The sequence below is a fragment of the Dipodomys ordii genome, unplaced genomic scaffold (genome assembly GCF_000151885.1).
Source record: "Dipodomys ordii isolate 6190 unplaced genomic scaffold, Dord_2.0 Scaffold1, whole genome shotgun sequence".
Lineage (NCBI taxonomy): Eukaryota > Metazoa > Chordata > Mammalia > Rodentia > Heteromyidae > Dipodomys > Dipodomys ordii.
This window is the reverse complement of record NW_012267217.1, coordinates 48,269,147-48,289,546: the sequence shown is the minus strand read 5'-3', so window position 1 is coordinate 48,289,546 and position 20,400 is coordinate 48,269,147. Positions and strand designations below refer to the sequence as shown.

The 20,400-nt window shown below is 36.3% G+C and overlaps 1 protein-coding gene across 2 annotated transcripts in view; it reads right to left on the bottom strand.

The window, feature by feature from the left end:
• Spag16 (sperm associated antigen 16) overlaps positions 1-20,400 on the bottom strand; it is a 775,427-nt gene that overhangs the window by 547,254 nt on the left and 207,773 nt on the right. The gene's annotated exons all lie outside the window — the stretch shown is intronic.

Sequence of the window (20,400 nt, the reverse complement as noted above, 5' to 3'; positions counted from 1 at the left end):
TTAGAAGCCTAATCACTGAGGGGACAAAGGGTGCTTTAACTTTCACATGCACTGAGGCAGGACAAAGTGAGACAGAGATATAAATCTTTTCAAATGAATTGGCAATGCAACCAGGAGTTGGTCGCACGAGGATAAGAGATAAAAATAAGGCATAAGTAGCACAGAAATCCAAGGAAAGGAGAGGAAGAGGATCACAAAAAAACATTTTTTCTATTGAAAGACAAACACATAGAGAGAGACTGAGTAATCAGTAGAAAGGATTTCTAATTCAGTGCTTAGCACAACAGAACTAGGTTCCTTGGGAAGGAAGAGGAGCTGAACGGAGCAATTAATTACACTCAGAAAAAATAACTGAGTGGATTCAGACATTGACTCTAGAGCACCTCAATGTTTTCTTCTAGTCTAAATCTGTTTTCCCAATAATCTTTAAATTGCCCATCCAGATTAGTAGGGGCTATTTCACATAGTAGCTTTCTTTTTTTTTGTTTTTTTGTTTTTGTTTTTGTTTTTGTCAGTCATGGGGCTTGAACTCTGGGCTTGGGCGCTATCCCTCAGCTCTTCAGCTCAAGGTGAGCATTCTACCACTTGAGCCACAGTGCCACTTTCGGTTTTTGAGTGGTTTATTGAAGATCAGAGTCTCACAGACTTTTTTGCCCAGGCTGGCTTTGAACCGTGATCCTCAGATCTCAGCCTCCTGAGTAGCTAGGATTACAGGCGTAAGCCACCGGCGTCCGGCTTCACATAGTATCTTTCTAAAGGGAAGAATTTCTCTCTCTAAATTAATTTCAGTCTCTTGATAATAACTTATGAACTTCTGGTTTATAATAATTCATATACATAGTGATAAAATTGGAGTTGCAGTATACCTCATCAAAAGTAGATTATAGTTTTTCACTTTGTGACCATTTATAGGCCTTGCCTCAGTTTCCTCATCTGTAAGAGGTGTGTACTAGCAATGACAGCGAGCTGTCACTTTGAGCTTACAGCTTGCCCTGTGCCAGCTCTGTGAGAACCTGTCATCCTCAGGTATCCTCAGTGCCATCCTGCCTGGAGTGCTTAGCACAGTGCACATGTTGAGAGTGGGGTCTGGAAAAATATGTTGAAACCTGGGGAATAGGAAATAACATAGTAGTCTGACATTTGTACGGGAAATTCAAGTAGGAAGAATGGACAGAGCAAGCAGACTTACAAGCAGATGGAGAATTGGGAGCAAACAAAGCAGCAAAGAGAGAACCACTGATGTCAAGGACTGGGGCTGAGAGCAGCCGTTCTGTGGCCCTTTCTTGTTGCAGTTTCAGCCTATGTGCAGCTTCTCCAAAAAAAACATGGCTCCTTCCTCTAAGAGACCATTGAGAAACCTTGGCTCCTTTCAAACATATCACACCAAGGACAACTTTGGAAAGGCTACCGTAAAGCCCAGTAGCTAAACCAATGTCCTAGTGTGTTTTTTGTTTGTTTTGTTTTGTTTGTTTGTTTGTTAGTCGTGGGGCTTGAACTCAGGTCCTGAAGGCTAGTGCTCTTGAGCCACAGCACCACTTCCAGCATTTTCTGCTTATGTGGTGCTTAGGAATTGAACCCAGGGCCTCATGCATGCAAGGCAAGCACTGTACCACTGAGCCACCTTCCCAGCCTCAGGTCCCAGTTTTTAAAGTAGCTAAACCAGTGTCATTGTCTTTAAAGTCACTGTTTTACTCATGCCTTGTCCTTCACATTAGCAGCATCAGCCAAAGCTTTGTTTTAATCTGACCTATTTCTCTAAAATATTAAATGCACGCTCATCAGAAAGGCTATTCTGTGCTGCAGCCTAAAGATTAGTCTTCTATAATTTTGGGTTTCTTTCAATTTGAAAATCATCTGGGAATTAGTTGTGTCTGATAATAGAAATCATTTTTATAGTAGTTCTCAAAATTAAAGATACTTTAATGGCTTCTGATTTGTGGGATAGGCTTCTGAAAGTAATTAGAGAGGTACTCCTGATTTCTTTAATTTATTATAAGAAAATTATGTATAACTCTATCTTGACACTCCAATTCTGTTATAATTTTATAATGGCTTTTATTTTGCTATCCATAGTATTTAAAAAAATTTATTTGTGAATGTTTTTTTTAATTGTGAAAATACCATATAGAGGGGTTAAAATTACATGGGCAAGATAATGAGTACATTTCTTATCAAGCATTGTTGCCTCCTCCTTTGTTTCCCCCTCCCATCCCTTCCCATCTCTCAACCCCTCCACCCCCACTCCCTGGCCAAAGTTGTAAAGCCAGATAAGTTGATGTTAGGTGAAATGAACCCCAAGATAAGTATTCAAAAATGTTTTCTCTCATGTGATTGTTTCTAACATATTTATAAGATGATTTCTTTGTTGTTTTGTATGTCCCTCCCCCACGGTATAACCCCTGCTTTCACTGTGTTTGATGTTGGTATAATTTGTGGAGGGGAAGGGAAAAAACAAATCATTTAAATAGGGACACAGGTGGACCCATTGCAGCAATGAGATGTACAAGTCGTTATGTCGAAAAAATTTTAAACACTCAAAATTCTAAAATATTACCAACACACATTTTAAAATCAGAAATAACACAAGCAAAAGTGAAGTTTTACATTTGCATGCATTGGGCAAACAAATTAGTGCTCTAGTGACCAGAGTTTAGTTGTTAGCAAGCTAGCTTTGGAATATTAATGTATACTCTGTCAGAGTGGAGAAAACCTCTTTTTCTTTTTTAGTACACCTAAAACATACTAAGTATTTAAATAGATTCATGAGGAGAAAATGGCCAGTTATTTGAAAGACCTAAAGATCATTTTAGAATATGTCATTTGGAAAAAATATCTGAAATTAATAGTTTTTAAATAACAAATTATCCCTTTCTAGACCAAATTAACCATAAAGTTTGGGTTTGAAATCAGGGCCCGGTCTTATTTGGGGGATGGTGTTCTTACTGCCCAGGCTGGCCGGACTCCTCTCCCCCATGCTGGTCTTCACTCTGGCCAAGTAAACTGACCTACCAGCCCTTCACCGAGAGGGCTCTCAGAAGTCTGTTGTTGTTGTCCAGTCTGGGCTCCAACTGAAATTTCCAGGATCTTAGATATGAGCCTCTGGTGCCCAGATAAGCATTAATTTTTAAGTATAAATAATAATCATAAATAATTTCTATGCATAAATAACGTTAATAAATCATATAAATAATGACTCCATGGAATTTGTTTTTGAATTAATTTTTAAAATTAGAAGAACACGTTTGCCAAACAAAAAGTAGAAGTAAAAGTCTCTTAGAACAATTTCTAATCTAATCAGCAATGATGAAGTAAGAATTCTGAGTCCAGGGAGACAAGAGTGAGGCAGGAAATGATGCTGCGGGAGTGGAAGTGCTGAGGGTCTGGACCTGCGGTGATGAGCTGATAGGCTGATAAGCTCCTGCATGGGTTTAGACACAGATCAACATACATGCACTAATAACGACAAGTTCAATAAAAAAAGAGAACATTAGTTTTTGTTCCTTCCCAGCAAATACCTCTCATTAAATTCAGGGGCTTAGCCACTGGGGCTGACTAAAGAGTCTTACTGTCTTATTTTAACATTATAACTTGGGGTTTTCCTCTGCTCCCTCCACCTCCCTCTCTTTTTCTTCTCCCCTTCTTTCTCTTCTTCCTCACTTATTCTCAAAAGACAGCAATTACTTGGTGTTGCTGAACATTACAGTTTTGTGCTCAACTATTCATTTCTATTGGTGGATATCTCTGAAAACTCCTTTTTAAAAATAAAGGGTTTCTGGGGACTTCCCACAGTGAAACTTAAATAAATGATGGTTTTTTTCCAGTGTACCTTAAAGAGAGCACCACAGTCAAACAACAATGCCTTGTGACAATAGCAGTAATGAGAATATAAAGTTGTTACTTTTCTATCCCTAGGCTCAAGTTTTAATTGCCATGTAACTTTGGTAATATGTTCCTTATATGAATCACAGTTTTTCTAACAAAAACGAGATCAGGATTAAGGCAAATATCCTATCTATGAATGCCACTGGGAAAGATTCTCATGTTTAGTTTAAAAATGTGAAGACAAAGTGAAAGTGTAAATATGAAGATACACCACTGGTAAGCAAAAAGAAAATTTGCATTTTAATATAATGGCAAAATTTATGGACTATCTTCCAGAGTCTTTTTTTCATATACAATTACATTTCTCAAATTAGTAATGAAGTGTGCTACCAAAAAAACTATGCCACATATTAATTATGTGAGGCTGAAACAAAATGAAACTATACCACTCTAAAGATTTAATAGCATTCAATCTGCAAATAAAATGGTGATTCAGAGCTTTAATTAAGACATTACATACTAATTTTCCCTAGGTGCTCAGAATCATAATTATTTCATGCATGGGTGGGTCCCTAAATCGTTTTAATAGAATTTAGTATGTGTCTTGGTGTCTCTAAGGCCTTTAGTTAGTCTATGGTTCTATTTTCTTTTATAAAATCACCCATGTAAGTACTAAAATATTAGAAAACTTATCTATACATTTAAATATATATAATCAATCATAATTATATAAAATGAATTATTAGCCCAATTTACCTATGTATCTCACTACCTTTAGAAAAGATAAAGCCTTCTGTAAAAGTAAGAAAAGAAAAAGGAAACAACTTCCACCGCCACATTTCTTTTCCCATCTATACATGGGAGACATGACTTTCTAGCATTTGTTGCCATTGTTATTTTTAGCAAATAAAACTTTTACTTTGCTTAACCATTTGATTTCAGTGTTCCATGACTTAATTGAATAAGGTGACATCTAAGGGGTGAGAAACGATGTCCATGTTCTAAACAGCCATTTTCCAAGGTCAATCTTTTCAGCTTTTCAGTAGTACTGCCCCTTCTTCACATCAGAGTATGGGCAGCCAAACCTACCACTGTGAAAATGATTGTGACATTGAGTATTGACTATGAGCACTATGTTAGATGCCAGTTTGTTTGCCAGTGTCATTTGAAACCAAGGAATCTAAAGTTCCAAGAAGTTTGCTTTCTCAGTATCCCTCCCAGAGCATTTGAGAGTCTAGGTTGGAATTTGTACCTCTCTGAATTCCTTGATTCTAACAACAGCTGTCTTTTTATAGATCTGTTTTGAAACTTCCCTCATGAATTCTGTAATGACATATTTTAGAATATATTATATTATTTTATTTTCCCCCAACATCCATGTCATATGATATGTTCCCATTGTTCAACTCTCTGCCTGTCACAAAAATATTCTCTATCCATATTCAGGTCTGTATTTTATATATTTAAACCCTTCTTTAGATGTTTAATAACAACAATGAGAAAAGGCTGGCCAAGGGAGAGCAAGTAACCTTTCTTTCTTATTAATTTTTCAGTTACCATCCTCATCCCAATAGGAGGAGATTGTGGAGTTATGTTAACACAATCTGTGTTTATACAGAAATGTACTTGACAACCTGATCATGGTACTTCAAACTGCAGGGCCTCCCATTCTGTCTTCTTCTATACCACACTGCGTGTTCTCATCTGGACTGCTGTTCTTTCCTTTAATGTTGACCTTTCCTAACTACAGAGTCAAGTGGCCAAGCTTACCTATAACTCTTTTTTTTTGGGGGGGTGGATGGGGTGCGGTCATGGGGCCTAAACTCTGGGCCTGGGCACTGTCCCTCAGCTCTTCAGCTCAAGGCTAGAGCTCTACCACTTGAGCCACAGCACCACTTCTGGCTTTTTTCTTTTTTCTTATGTGGTGCTGAGGAATCAAACCCAGGGCCTCATGTATGCAAGGCAAGCACTCTACCACTGAGCCACCTTCCCAGCCCCCACTGTAACTCTTAAAGTCTCTATCTCCTCTTCAATCATTATTTCTAACCCTCTTTTCATAAACACAAAACCCCTGCATTTCTGTAAAAGGAATACAAGTAGGTGGTGTTTTCTCACCTCTGAAGTGAATAGGTCAAAGTCAGTGAAGGCAAAGCTTTAAAATTCTGTCAGCTGGACAAAACAAAGTAAGTGAAAGAAGAAAATAGATTCCATGTTGCTATGTTGGTCTTAGGCAAAGTTCGAAGTATTTTTATAAACATGAATAACACTGTTTTATTTTATAAAAATGACTAAATAGATTGGGTAATTTCTATTACTGAAGTTTTGGGGTTTTTTTTCAGTATAAGAATTTTGCTTCCAGGTAAGAAATGCCAGTCAAAATAGGAAGAATGCAAACTGTGTGAACTGGCAATAAAGAGAGAACCAAATGATCACCCAATGGAAGGGAAGAGGCACTGAGACTATCCTGGGAGTCTCGTTTATTCAATCTTGACCCACAGTGCTAAGAGTATCACTTTCCAGTTGTATTGAAACTCTAGTCTCTGGGCTGGTTTACAAGCATTTTCTATGGTAAAAATGATTGTGCATCTTCTAATTTTGTTACTGCAGAATTTCTTTCAATGCAATATACCTTCGATTTTTCCTGGTTCTTCTCTTTTCTGGGTCCCTCCTTAGTACTAGGTTGGGTAAAAAATATCTATGAGAATGGCCTGAGAATACACATGATCCAAATTTAACACACAACAAAAATATGTAGTAAAAGAATTTGATAGCAATATATATTTACCCAAAGTCAAGAAGTATTAGATATTAAAACATTCATGTGCATTCATTGCACAATGGAGTAGCTCTTTTTTTTTTTTGTCAGTCAGGGGCTTGAACTCTGGGCCTGGGCGCTGTGCCTCAGGTCCTAAGCCTGTTTTTTATATAAAATACCTTAAACTCTATAGTCTTCATTACCCCTCTAGAGACATAGGTTTATAATGGCTACAGTAATCACAAAGACTCTGTAACAAGCTACGTGCATTGGATCCAGCTTTATAACATACCTATCACTTCAGTTTTCACTGCTTTATTCATCTCACCTGTAAAATAATGTCCTACAAAGAATATAGCATAAGGTAATACATGCAAGTTGCTCAGATCTATGAGTACTCCCATAATACCTGATTCACTTAATGTTGGTTCTTTATGCTATGTAGCAAATCAAGAAATATGTCTTCTCTGCTTGTGCTCAGACATTCCAACACATACACAGAAATGTGATTAGGACTACATAGGACTAATACATGAGAGAAGGACTTGGTCTGGTTTGGAGGAGCTGTGGAGAAGAGTGTCAGGAAGAAGGAACTAGAAGACTATAACAAAAGAAACATTGCAGAAGAGAGTGCTCTGAGCAAAGATCTGATTATTAGCAAGTGAAAGAAAAAAAGTGGGGCAAAGAGAAAAGAAGAGTGCTCAAGATGGGAAGGAAGAGGTGGTCCTAGAAGGCTTTAATTTAGAGGTAGGAGAAAAACAAACATGATTTTCTTCTCACAGTTTGGAACCTTTCTCTTCAGGAGAACAACTATAACCCATGAACAGATATAGGCTACAAGGATGGGGCTGGGAAGGTGGCTCAGTGGTAGAGCACTTGCCTTGCATGCCTGAGGCCCTGGGTTCGATTCCTCAGCACCACATAAGCAAAAAGAAAAAAGCCAGAAGTGGTGCTGTGGCTCAAGTGGTAGCCGCTGGCCTTGAGCTGAAGAGCTGAGAGACAGTGCCCAAGCCCAGAGTTCAGGCCTCATGACCAGACCCGCCCCCCCAAAAAAGAAAAAGAAAATAAATAGGCTACAAAGAGTGACCCTAAAAGCAAGGAATACTGAGAAATCAGTAAGTCTTCACTCTGAAACAAAAAGATGAAGTGAAGAATGGGTGATGAGTACATTTTGAGTAACTAATTCACACAGTACCTATTTTCCTATTAATAAAAAAATCATAAGGGAAATTACAGGTGGAAGAATTTTTTAGTAATAAATATAGTAATAGAACCTGTACTAACGTTTCTTCTGCTTTTTTTACTTTTAACTTAATTATAGAGAAGCTAGGGACAAGTACTGACAATATCTTAACAGTTTTGAAGCATATGAAATATTGAGGTCCTTCAAATTAGAGAGCATTGTTATTATTAGAAATGGAACTTGCTTACTAAGTTGAGATGACCTATATTCACATCAGCTCTTGTAAAATTCAGGTAAGCTTCTGTTAGTTTAGGAAAAGCACAGACGTGAATGACTAGGCCTCTGTCTTGCCTGCTGGGCAAACAAAATAAGTAAGGGTCTATGAACACAGGTGAACATTAACACCATGGAGCCTAGCTTGTTTCACAATCACCCTGCAAATAATGTGAAGATTTAATAAATTATCCCAGTGATGGTAAAAAACAGCTAACACCAAACCAATTCTTACTTGCTTAAAGCAGCAGAATCTGCTTTCAAAATGAAGTACATTTTCCTTTATGCTGTTCACTTCAGTCTACAGCAGCATATTAATACTAAGAGAAAAATTTGTAACCTCAAAGATACCTTTTTTTTTTTTTTTGGCAGTTGTGGGGCTTGAAGTCTGGGCCTGGGTGCTGTCCCTCAGCTCTTCAGCTCAAGGCTTATGCTCTGCCACTTGAGCCACAGCACCACATTCGGCTTTTTCTGCTTATGTAGTGCGGAGGAATCAAACTCAGGGCCTCCTGCATGCAAGGCAAGCACTCTAACACTGAGTTACCTTCCCAACCCCAAGACTATTAGCTTTTAGGAATGAAGGATCATTTAACAAAAACTAACTCTGTCTTACAGCCACATTTAATTTCAAACAAATTATCAAAGGCAGTTCACAGAAATGACCAAGGAATTCTACAAGAACTCCAAATAATGGGACATTTTAATATGAAGTTAAAATCTACTGAAGCAATTCCTTTACATTTCTCTAAGTGAATCTTGGCTCAGATGGCCTTGAGTCCTGTTCACTTTTCTTATGTAGGACTAGGGATTAGGGGTACTGACATTTTAACTGCTAAGCTACATAATGAAACATCTCACAGAGTTTAGGCTCTCAAGGTTATCCAATGAGAAACTGACTTAATGACAGATCTTGAAGTTAATGATCAAGCTGAAGCTGAACACTCGTATAGAATCAAACTCAGTGCTAAAATATAAAAAGACACTGATGGACGGAAATGTACTCATTACCTGATTCATGTACTTGTAATCCTTCCGTACATCACCTCTATAGTAACAATTAAGGAAATTAATTTAAAAAATTTACCTTCTTATGAAATCAGAAAGAAATTTTAATAATCAATAAATAAAGAAAGAAAACCATTTAATAAACAGTATTTCCACCATTCTAGAAACTGCTTTTCCATTACTATCCCTGAAACTAGGATAGTAACCAGATCCTATTCCAAAATGACATCAGTCCAAGCATCTCAAGGTGTATTCAGATATTCACATGTAAATCAAGTTCCCATCCAAGGTACCTAAATCACCAGCTAGCTCATTACTCTGAATTGTGGATTCAGTTTGAAAGACATGTATAACCTAGGGTTTGGCGTCTAAAGATTTAGAATAAATTATCTTAGTTTTCTTCTTTCCTCTGATACCTAATACGTTTTTTTCTTGAAACTGTATTTTTGTAGACCAGTTTTAGTGTCACAGCAAAACTTTGGAGAAGGCACAGAGATTATAAGGAACTCCCTGCCCACACACAGCTATAGCTTCCCTTGTTATCAGCAGACCTTACCAAAACAATGCATTTGCTACAACTGGAGGAACCCACATGGACATACCCTTATCACAAGCCCACACATTTACATTAGAGTTCACAGAGTTCACACTGGTGTTATGTACACTATACATCTAGACCAATTTAGGGTCACATGTATTCACCGATAGTACCATTTCTAGGCATTCCGGGGCTGTTGTTCAATAAGAATGTATTGTTTATTGTGTATTTTCCAGTGACTCACAACTAATCACTGTGATCAGTACAGTTTTCACTCTGTTTACTCCTCAGTTTTGACATAACCCTGTTTTCCTGTAAACTTGAATTTATATGAATATAAAAAGTCTCAATAATTGTCATGTTGTTCTCTTTTTTAAAAAATGTTATTGTTAAGGTGATATACAGAGAGGTTACAGTTACATAAGTAAGGTAGTGATTACATTTCTTGTCTAACGTGTTGCTCCTTCCTTTATTTTTCTCCCTCTTTCCCTTTCCCCAAATCTCTCCCCAAGTTGTACAGTTCATTTCCAACATATTGTCTTATGAGTATCGCTATTGCATAGTTTCCCCTTTGTCCTTTGTCTCACTATTTTGTTGTTCCCCTTCCCTTCCCTAGTCCAGATAAAGGTATATACAATACCCAGGGTACCAAAATCGAATGCAGTGACAACAGGAAATAAAACCATAGTAGAGAAAAACACAAAAGAGAAAAGAAGTCATGCAGTACATTAAGAAATGTGTTGTTCTCTTTACCCCTCATTGACGTGTAGTATACACTCAGTCGAGCCATTCATCGTTGTAAGAGGATTTATTTTAAGGCCTTCTCTGTCTTCATGTTACAACCCCTAATTTGCAAACTTTAGAAAATCATATGCTCAAGTGGTCACAGAATTGCAGGTTCTCAGAATAGTGTTTTGAGAATAAGTATTTAATGGACTTTAGGAAAAGTGATTTAGGCATCATGTAGATGTATTTTTTATATTAATGATACTGAGGTTCAGTTATTTTCTGAATATTTTAGGATTCAGGCTAGTGATATCTGAATAAGTAAATATGTAAATGAAAGCAATTTCAGATTTGATATTACTCAAATTATTGACTTAGCATTGATTATGTCAGAAAGAGTTGAAAATGTAATGCCTTTCTAATGTAAACTACAAACATGTAAGCATCTACTTTGAAGATTTCTAGTTCATTTTTATACTTATAAAATGTCAAATATTATTTTTTAATTTCTGATTTATATGATCCAGGAGTTCATTTAAGAATTAATATCATAAACTGTATATTCATTTAAGTAAAAATTAGCAATTTTAATAGGCAAATATTTCAATTGCTGTATAAGAAAACAGTCATTACAGTTTATCTGTATGTTCTATCCATAGCATATGTATGAGAAATTGCTTTAAAATATAAAATGTGATATGTATATAAAATAAATTAAGCAAAAATGGTGATTATTTATAACTCTAAAGGAAATCATTAATTTAGTGATAGCTGATTTGAGGGATTTGGGTTATTTTGGAAAACAAAAGCACTTTTTCATACTATTTTGAGATGGATAAATCTTTTGATTTGCCACTATGCACACTAAGTTCTTCTAAAATGTAGATTTCAATCAAAATATTAGAATTATATAGAAACCCAAAAACTGTGTGTAAGGGGTGAAATCATAGAAGCATTGGCCTGTATAATTTAAAAAGAAACTATCTCAATTGAATTGCATATTAAATTAGTTTCTATCAGTATACTGAGGAAGGAGAGATACAGAGCGGTGTTCTCAAGAGCTTAGAGTAATAATGTTGAGTATTTCAAAGGATCTAAAACAAGCATTTGTATCACGCCTGCTGCACTCAAACTTTATTCTGACCCTGTGGAAGAACAAAGTATACCTATCATTTTCCTGTTAGGATCAGGAGAGATTGTCATGTCAATATCCCAAAAGACTTTCACACAGAAGCTGAAGTTGTCCAAGATTTGTTTAGAATATTTACAAATGAAACTATACAAAGGTGGAGAGCAGTAGTATAATACTTGTCCTTCTTGCAACACTGTAGTAAAAAACCAAGACCAAGGAATGGCATTGCAATTCCTTAGGAAAGACAAGAATTATGGATAACTACAGAGACGTTGCAGGGAATTGACAAAAGATGGCCCATAGGGGCTGGGAAGGTGGCTCAGGGGTAGAGCTTGCCTTGCATGCTCAAGGCCCTGGGTTCGATTCCTCAGCACCACATAAGCAAACAGAAAAAAGCCAGAAGTGGCACTGTGGCTCAAGTGGTAGAGTGCTAGCCTTGAGCTGAAGAGCTGAGGGACAGTGCCCAGGCCCAGAGTTCAGGCCCCACGACCGGACCCAAAAAAAAAAAAAAAAGATGGCCCATAAATAATGTGTGAAAATAAAATACAAAACTGCAAATTTTAGAAGAAAAATCAAATAACATTTTGTATCAAGAGGTAAGCAATGAATTCTTAGATTCTAAGTCAAATTCATGATCAATAAAAGGATAAAACAAATTGTATTTTAATTAATATTAAAGATTTTTTTTGCTCTGCAAAAATGATGCTCAGTAGATAAAAAGCAATCTGAAGACTAGGACTGTGTATTTGTGTTTTTATATATGAGTATCTAGAATACATAAGAAACTCCAGAGACTCAAATTTTTAAAGAAACACTTCATAATTAGACAACAAAAACAATAAACAAATGAAAATATTTTCATCATTTTTAGCTATTAGGAAAATGTGAGTTATAATCATGATATCACTACCTATAATGAGAAATTAAAACTATAGATGATTTGCAATGTTAAAAAGAATTCAAAGATTTTACACTGGTGTAGAGATGACACAGAATGTGTATAGCTCTTTGAGAAGAGTGCTAGCTTCTCTTGCACACCTTCCCCAACACCAACGCTGGGCAATGAGGACTGAACTCCTGTCCCTTCTAGGTTTATGGTTCCAGCTTCTGCCTGTGAATTCCATCTTTCCTTTGCTTTCCCTGGCTTTATATCCATCTTCCTTTCTGACAGCTTACCTTGAAATCTTAAATTCTCTCATTCTAAGCAGACAACAGAATTTGTAAAGAATACATTATCATCTCCCCAAACAAACAAGTGTTTATCCCATTACATATCAGGGATGATTTATCAATGGTTTAACATTTTCTAAGCAGCATTTCAAAGTAAGTAAGTAATTTATAAATTAACCTTTAATATAAGTAACCATTTAAATTTATAACTATTTTGCCTCCCTTTGAGAGAAGATAATAACATTCAGAAACATCATTTTCTTCATGCTGATAAAAGGAATACTTTGGAGAGATCATATTTAACATGCTGACAATCTCTTGAACTTATATTGACCAGACAGTCATGTCAGGTTCTGAATAACCTGACAGGTCTCTTCTCACAGCTGTGAATACCTAACTCTGCAATGAGCTTCTTAATAAAACAAGCTGGACCAAAAAAAAAAAAATCAAGCCAATCTTAACTTATTCTTTTAAATTTCCCATCTTTATAATTTGAATTTTATTTTTAATTACAGAGGATATTTTGCAAAGGTAAGTTGAGAAATAATTCATCTGCAGCCATTGAGCACAATGAGTGTGAAAGTCATGGGCCTCCGCCTCCTCACTGCGCACCCTTCTTCCAGAAATACACCTCTCTGACTGGCTGTCTCCCATCCCTCCAGTCATCACTGATGACCTGGGAAATCTACTTTCCTCAGTGCTCTCCCCTCCATTAAGTTTTGCAAATTGCTGGTAACTAATGCATAATAGAGTCATTATTTAAGCTGTTAATTTTTGCATAAAATATTTTAATTTATATCTAAATTTTCTCTAATGAGAAATCATTTTTTTCATCCAGGAGGGGGAAACAACTGGACCAAAATTCATAATGATTTCTGTAAAAATTTATATTGTGTTACTGCTACTTATGTTGATCACTTAGCTGTTTGTTTTTTTCACACAGTGTTTTGGTCAGCATTTCCTGCACATTCTTGTGGGTCTGCCAACCGCACCCTGGCACCGTAGCCACCAAGTTAGACACTCACTTGACCTGTCCACAGGGGCACCTGATACTGTGTAGCATCAGCACATGTCCTGAGACTATAAGCAAACTGCTCTTTTCTACAATTATGAGTTGAGGACATAGGATATAGTATGTTTTTTCTGCTTGTAATTTGTGCGTGTAAAAGATGAGAAAGCCTTCATCCAAGTCCTGCTCATCTGAGAGAGTAAAACAATGCTAGAAGAGGCAGGGGTAAGGCCAGTCATGTGTGTCCCTTCATAATTATGGTGGACTGTGAGCACCACAAGGCTGATGTGTGGATCTTTTCTCCATTTTGCTAGGCTCTTTTCATCTGGGTTTTACATAGAGTTTATAGAAAAGTTAGTGAATTCATTCCACTCTGAAGCTGCAGGTGGTCTATAGCTTAATCAAGGTGTTAATTGGCTGGCACTAAGTGTGGTTTGAGGTTAGTGTAACAGATGGAACTCAATGAATATAGAGCTTGGTTATACAAACTATAGATGTACTTACGCTTTCTACATCTGTGCTATATTTTTTTTCAAATAGACATGGGTGATAAAACACCTGCTACTTAATTAACACCCTTTGTAGTCATTCACAAAGTTAGATTATTCTCAAACCTGCTTTGCCAGCTGTAAATGTTAAAATTTTGCTTGCTGTCTTTCCTGTATTCTGAAAAGTGTTGAGAATATTTGGTTCTTGAAAATGGAGCAATGAAAGAATGATTAATAAATGACTAAATGAGGAAATAAGATAGAATATACCTGTAGTTCCATTTGATAATCATATGAAAATGGAAGTTGTAGTTATTAGGGACTTTTTATAGTAGACATGTTCAAGAAAATTGTAATTTTTGTATGTTTACCAGTGCTGGACTTGAACTCGGGGGCCTTTATTTACCTTCTTAGCTCACAGAAGACATTCTGCTTTTTGAGCCATACCTCTAGTTTGGATTTTTAAATTTTTTTGTTAGGTGACTGGATGTAAAGTCTCACAGATTTTTCTACCCAGACTAGCTTTGAACCCTGATTCTAGATCTCAGCCTCTTTCAGTACCTTGGATAACAGAAATAAACCAGTACCCAGTTGAAATTTGCACCTTGAAATTTAATATATTTAAGTCTTATTTTAAGGTTAAGTGTAGCTGTTTTGTCTATTATTTAAAAAATTTTCTCCTCATAGTTAAAGAACAGGGAAAACTTAAGATATTTAAATGATTGGCATACTAAAAGCAAAGTTTTGTATTATCCAAACTTGGTGAAATAATTTGCAATAGTTAACAAGTGGCAATACAATAAAATAGTGATAGTCTCTCTCTCTCTCTCTCTCTCTCTCTCTCTCTCTCTCTCTCTTTCTAACTATAAAAATATTCTTATTATCTTTATGTAGTTGTACAGAGGGGTTAAAATTCATTAAGTTACTTTATGAGTGCAGTGCATCCTGATCAATATCACCCTTTTCATTCTTCTCCTTCATTCCTTCCAACTCCACTCATGCCTTCAATTTTCCTACTCTCATAGGCTGTACATTGAATATTATGAGTGATTCACTCACTTCTCTTCATTTGACTTTTAAAAACCTGTTTCCTCTTTTAATTTTAAAATCTCTATTTCCTTTGAGCCAATTCGAGGGAGGCATTAAGCTGAAAGAGACAAGCCCTCAGATCTTCTTTTATTTCCATGAATATATTTGGAGAATGACTTGTACCACTCAGGGAAGAGATAGTGATAGAAAAGCCCATGGTTTAGATCAGACTGAGTCAGATTCTAGATGGAGCCTGGGTTGTGGAGCTCTTTAGAGTTGAGAAGTTAAAGAAAAGCTGCAGTATGGAGAACAGGAGACCATGAGGAGAGTGGTGGAGATGCTTTCCACCTCCCACTACATCAAGAAACCTTCATTCTTCCTCTTGCTAAACCAAAGACCCATTGAAAAAAATAAACCTGCCACAATAGTCATTGCTACTGCACAAGGAAGGTCAGCAGCAATGGGCAAAGGAAGCAATAGCATACTCCTAATGAGGAGTGGAAAGAAAGAAGCAGACTTGTGGAAATTTTCTGGAGTAGACAAATGGGTACTTTTTATTCCAAACCATGATTTGGAGAATTTGCTCAGTCATAGATCTAATGTGTTTCTGTCATAATTGGTCCATATGGAGCTCTCAGTCTATATTTATTTATCTTTCATTAATAGTATGACAAACAGCTGACAGCCCACCACACAATACAGAAAGCAATATGACCCCATCTCTGTGTGATCTTCCCTTCTTCCATTTCCTCCTCCACAACCAAAAGTGTATTCCTCTGAAGACTGTATTTGCCACTACCTTTCCTTTTCCTGTATGTGTGTTTGTATGTGAATGTGTATATGTATATATGTGTATGTGTGTTTCCCTGATTGTATGAATTATCTTACAAGTGAATTGCTGAAGATATGTTTTAAGATTTCACAAAGCTTCTCCCATGTCATTATTATTTTATTTACTTAATGACTTTAAAGCACTTATACATGGAAGATTTTGATTAGCTTCCACATATTTACTATTGGGAAGAGACCAAATATAAAGCATCCTGGTATACATAAAAACAAATTTTCTCCTGTATCCATAGCCAGAATGATTTCAAAATACAGTAAGACAAATTAGACCCAGCAATATCAAATTGCTTTCCAAAACATTTGCACAGATTTGTTTCCAAAGAAACAATGTACAAGAAAACCATGAAGACTCACATCCTCTTAATCACTTGGCAAAATGAGCTTTTTATTGTATGTTTTCAAACAAATGAATGTAAAATATAGTCCATTCCAGCATGGTATGTAATTCTCTGATTATTACTGAGTCCAAAAACATCTCTTCAAATATTTACTGGCATATTTCCTCTTCTGTAAAGTGATATTTATGATTTAAACCCATATATCCATGAATTGTCCATACTTCATATTTTAAACATTGTTGATTGTACAGAATAAAAATGATTTCTCCCAATCTATAAATTCTATCTTTTCTCTTTTGTCTTTTTTTCTTGCCTGCTTGCTTTCTTCCTTCACTCTCTTTCTTTCTTTTACTTCTTTCCTTACTTTCATTTTCCCCTTTCATTTCCCTTTCTTCCTACCTCTTTTCTTTCCCTTCTTTTCTTCATTTTTTCTTTCGTGTGCATGTGTGTTTCTGTGTGTATGTGTATGTTTGTGTGTGTGTGTGTGTGTGTGTGTGTGTGTGTGTTCTGGTCTTGAGGCTTGAACTCAGGGCATAGGTGTTATCCCAGAGTGTTTTTTTTCAAAGCTAGCACTCTACCACTTGAACCACAGTTCCACTTCTGTCTTATTTTGGTGGTTAATTGGAGATAAGAGCTTCATAGACTGCCCTGGCTGAGATCCGCAAATCTCAGACTGTTGGCTAGCTAGGATTAAAGATATGAGCCACTGGCATCTGGCCTATAACTTTTATTTTTAGTTTTTAAAGCCCAAAGTTACTAGTTCTTACATAAATTAACCAATTTTCTATTTTTTTTCGGGGGGGGGTGTTTGGTCGTTGATCTTGAACTCTGGGCTTCAGTGCTGTCCCTGAGCTCTTCAGCTTAAGGTAAGCGCTCTACTGCTTGAGCCACAGCACCACTTTTGGTTTTCTAGTGGTTTATTGGAGATAAAAGTCTCATGGACTTTCCTGCCCAGGCTGGTTTTGAACCGCTATCCTCAGATCTCAGCTTCCTGAGTAGCTAGGATTACAGGCGTGAACCACCGGGCCCCGCTCCAATCTTCAATTTCTATAGTTAATATTATTGTCTTTTAAAAAAATTCTACCATTCCCAAAGTTTTTACCATTGTTTTTGTAGACAGACTTTTATACAATAATATAGATTTTTCTAAGTATATTTTGACATTTTCAATTTAGCTAACAATGAAACGACCAATAGATTAAAATTTTTAAATTTTAAACCACCTCTAGAATCACTGCTCGGTCAATAGTTGTGTTTTACTAGTATAAAACTGCAAATCATATTAAGTATTATTACTACTCAACATTTTTTTGTGTTAGAAAAATATGAATGTACATAACATTCACATGGAGCTATGATCTCAATTCCCAGCTTCTGCATTTCCTATGAAGGCGTAACTAGACTGTTTTACTCAGCAAATTAACATCTTCCATGGCTGTGGCAGTGGAGGCAGAGTAGCACAGAGACTTGTTGTCTAGAATACACATATAGCATTATGACACAAGAGAAAGACACTCTATTGTGGGGACTGTCTCTGATAAAATACTGAGCCTGTATGGCAGAAATTTGCAATGAAGCAAGGAACGTGTTATAGTAACACCAACCTATATGACTTGGTACTAACTGTAAAGGATCTGAACTTTAACCACTGCTTATTGTTTTAAACTAGAGAGTAATAAATACTTCCTTTATGCCTTTTTTCTTTCAATAATTGGAGGGATTTTCACTATTTAAACTTCTGCTCAAATACATCTATTTCTAATAAAGACTCTCTCTTTGGCTTCTTAAACCCCTTTTATAGAATTAATCTTTTCACTTCTGAAAGCAATTTTAGCCACTGTTTTAGAAATTTCAGTGTGTGCTACTTTAGTTGTCTCCCTCCCTTCCTTACTAAATTGTGAACTCTTAAATCACTGTGTCACTTTATGCATAGTGTCTAACAATTTTAAAAAGGAACTCAGCAAGTGATTATTGAAAGGATGAACAGGAATGAATAAACTGACAAATACATGAGCTGAATAATCAAATCACTTTGAGATCCCAGGTATAACAACAAATAATATAGCAATGAGTATAGAAAATTATTAAAAATAACTTGACCACTGAAGAGGAGAAGGGGGAAATACAGTCAAGAATTCAATGTATATTCTACATAATTAGGAAGAGTGAGAGAAGGGGTTAGTAGGGGAGGGATAAGAGTGTTAAAGGGGTGACAGTGACAAGGTGCATTGTATTCATAAATTGCTTTGCTAAACGGCACCTCCTTTGTACAACTACTTAAAGATATCACAACATTAAAATTAAAAAAACAAATTTGAAAAGAATGTATTAAATACATTCAAATAACATGAAAAATGGCACTCAAACTCATTCACTATCTTGAAATCAAAGTCTAAATAGGGCTCCTGATTCTTTCCCAGGAGTTTAGTAAAACACAAAGCAAACTATTTATGACCCTTCTGTGCACTTAAAAATACAGCTGGTCCCTTGTAATTTTTATGTACTGCGGGAAGTGATTCTCTTTATTATCTCTGTATTTAAAATGTATAAAGAGTATTACTATCATAGCACAAAGCAGTATCAGAGCTCTTCAGAATCACTATTGCTCTAGTTATTCAGTCACCAATATCCAAAGTAGTACTGTTCTTTCCTACAATCCAAAACTGTCACAATTTTTATTCTATTCAAAGAAAAAGATAGGCACTCTAGCAGTACTTTTCTAGAAGTGCATGCTTTTCATTGTTTAAGCAGACAATGACCTAAGCTATGATGTTTTAATGATAGTTTGAAATTATTTTCTTTTTAGTCAGTCACAGGGCTTGAACTCAGAGCCTGAGCACTGTCCCTCAGCTTTTTTGCTCAAGGCTAGTGCTCTATCACTTTGAGCAACAGCACCACTTCTGGCTTTCTGGGCTTTAATTAGAGATAAGAGTATCACAGACTTTCCTGCCTGGGCTAGTTTTTAACTGTGATCCTCAGATCTCAGGATTAAAGGTATGTGGTACTGATTAGTTTGACATTATATCTCTCAGTGTTACCATAGTACTGTGAGAATTTTATGGTTCAGTTCTGCAATCAAGTTTCCTAGCCCCTGAGTTCTGGCCTTTTGCTACACAGTCAGGGAAATTCTGAGTGGTTTTCAGTACACATGTTTCCAGTTTCTCAAATAGCACTAAGGTATAAATAGGGCTCTTGATTCTTTCCCAGGAGTTTAATAAAGCACAAGGCAAACTATCTATTTATGATCCTTCTGTGCACTTAACAATGCAGCTGGTCCCTTGCAACTTTTATGTACTGTGGGAGGTAATTCCCTTTATTATTTTCATATCTAGAAGTTATAAAGAGTATTATTCTCCACCTGATGGTCATTATTCAAAGCACTGTCAAATTTCAATACATATGAGTTAGGTACCAGATTGAAAAACTGGTCAAGAAAGAGACCTGGTCATGGTTCACTGCACAATGGAGACATTGCTTTTGCATAACATTTTGATGTAGTTCTACACAACTTGCGTTTCACTTTTATACACCTCCTTTCTATTTTGAGAAAGAGAAATGGCAGAATTGATAACCCATTATAATAGTGTTCTAAAGGCTTCAACAGAGAGATAATTACAACAGAAGCTAAGGATAGGAAGAAAGGTAGAAAAGTATTGCATCAGAAATGCAAGCCCACACATAAGCACAGTTAGCTTATGGCTGCCTCTGTTTCTTCCACTGTCTCCTCCATAAGGACTATGGGCAAACTGGTCATGGTAAAACCCCACAATTTATATTAGCTACTTTCTTCAGCCACGAATATAGACTAAAAGTGGCATAACACACAGGTAAAGCTGGAGCCCTCTGTTAAAGACTAACAGAATTTAGGGGATCAATCTATTCATAAGACTAGAATTCAAAATATATTCCGTAAGTCTGGTGTGATGCCAAAACAAAGCCAACCAACTCCTTAGAAACCATTGTAAAAAGAAGAATTGTGGGTAGCTTAATTTAGAACCTGTTACGTATAAACCAATCAACTGTGAAGGATCACATCTATTTTGTTATCTTGGGGACAGAATATAATTTGCACTTCTGTTTGCA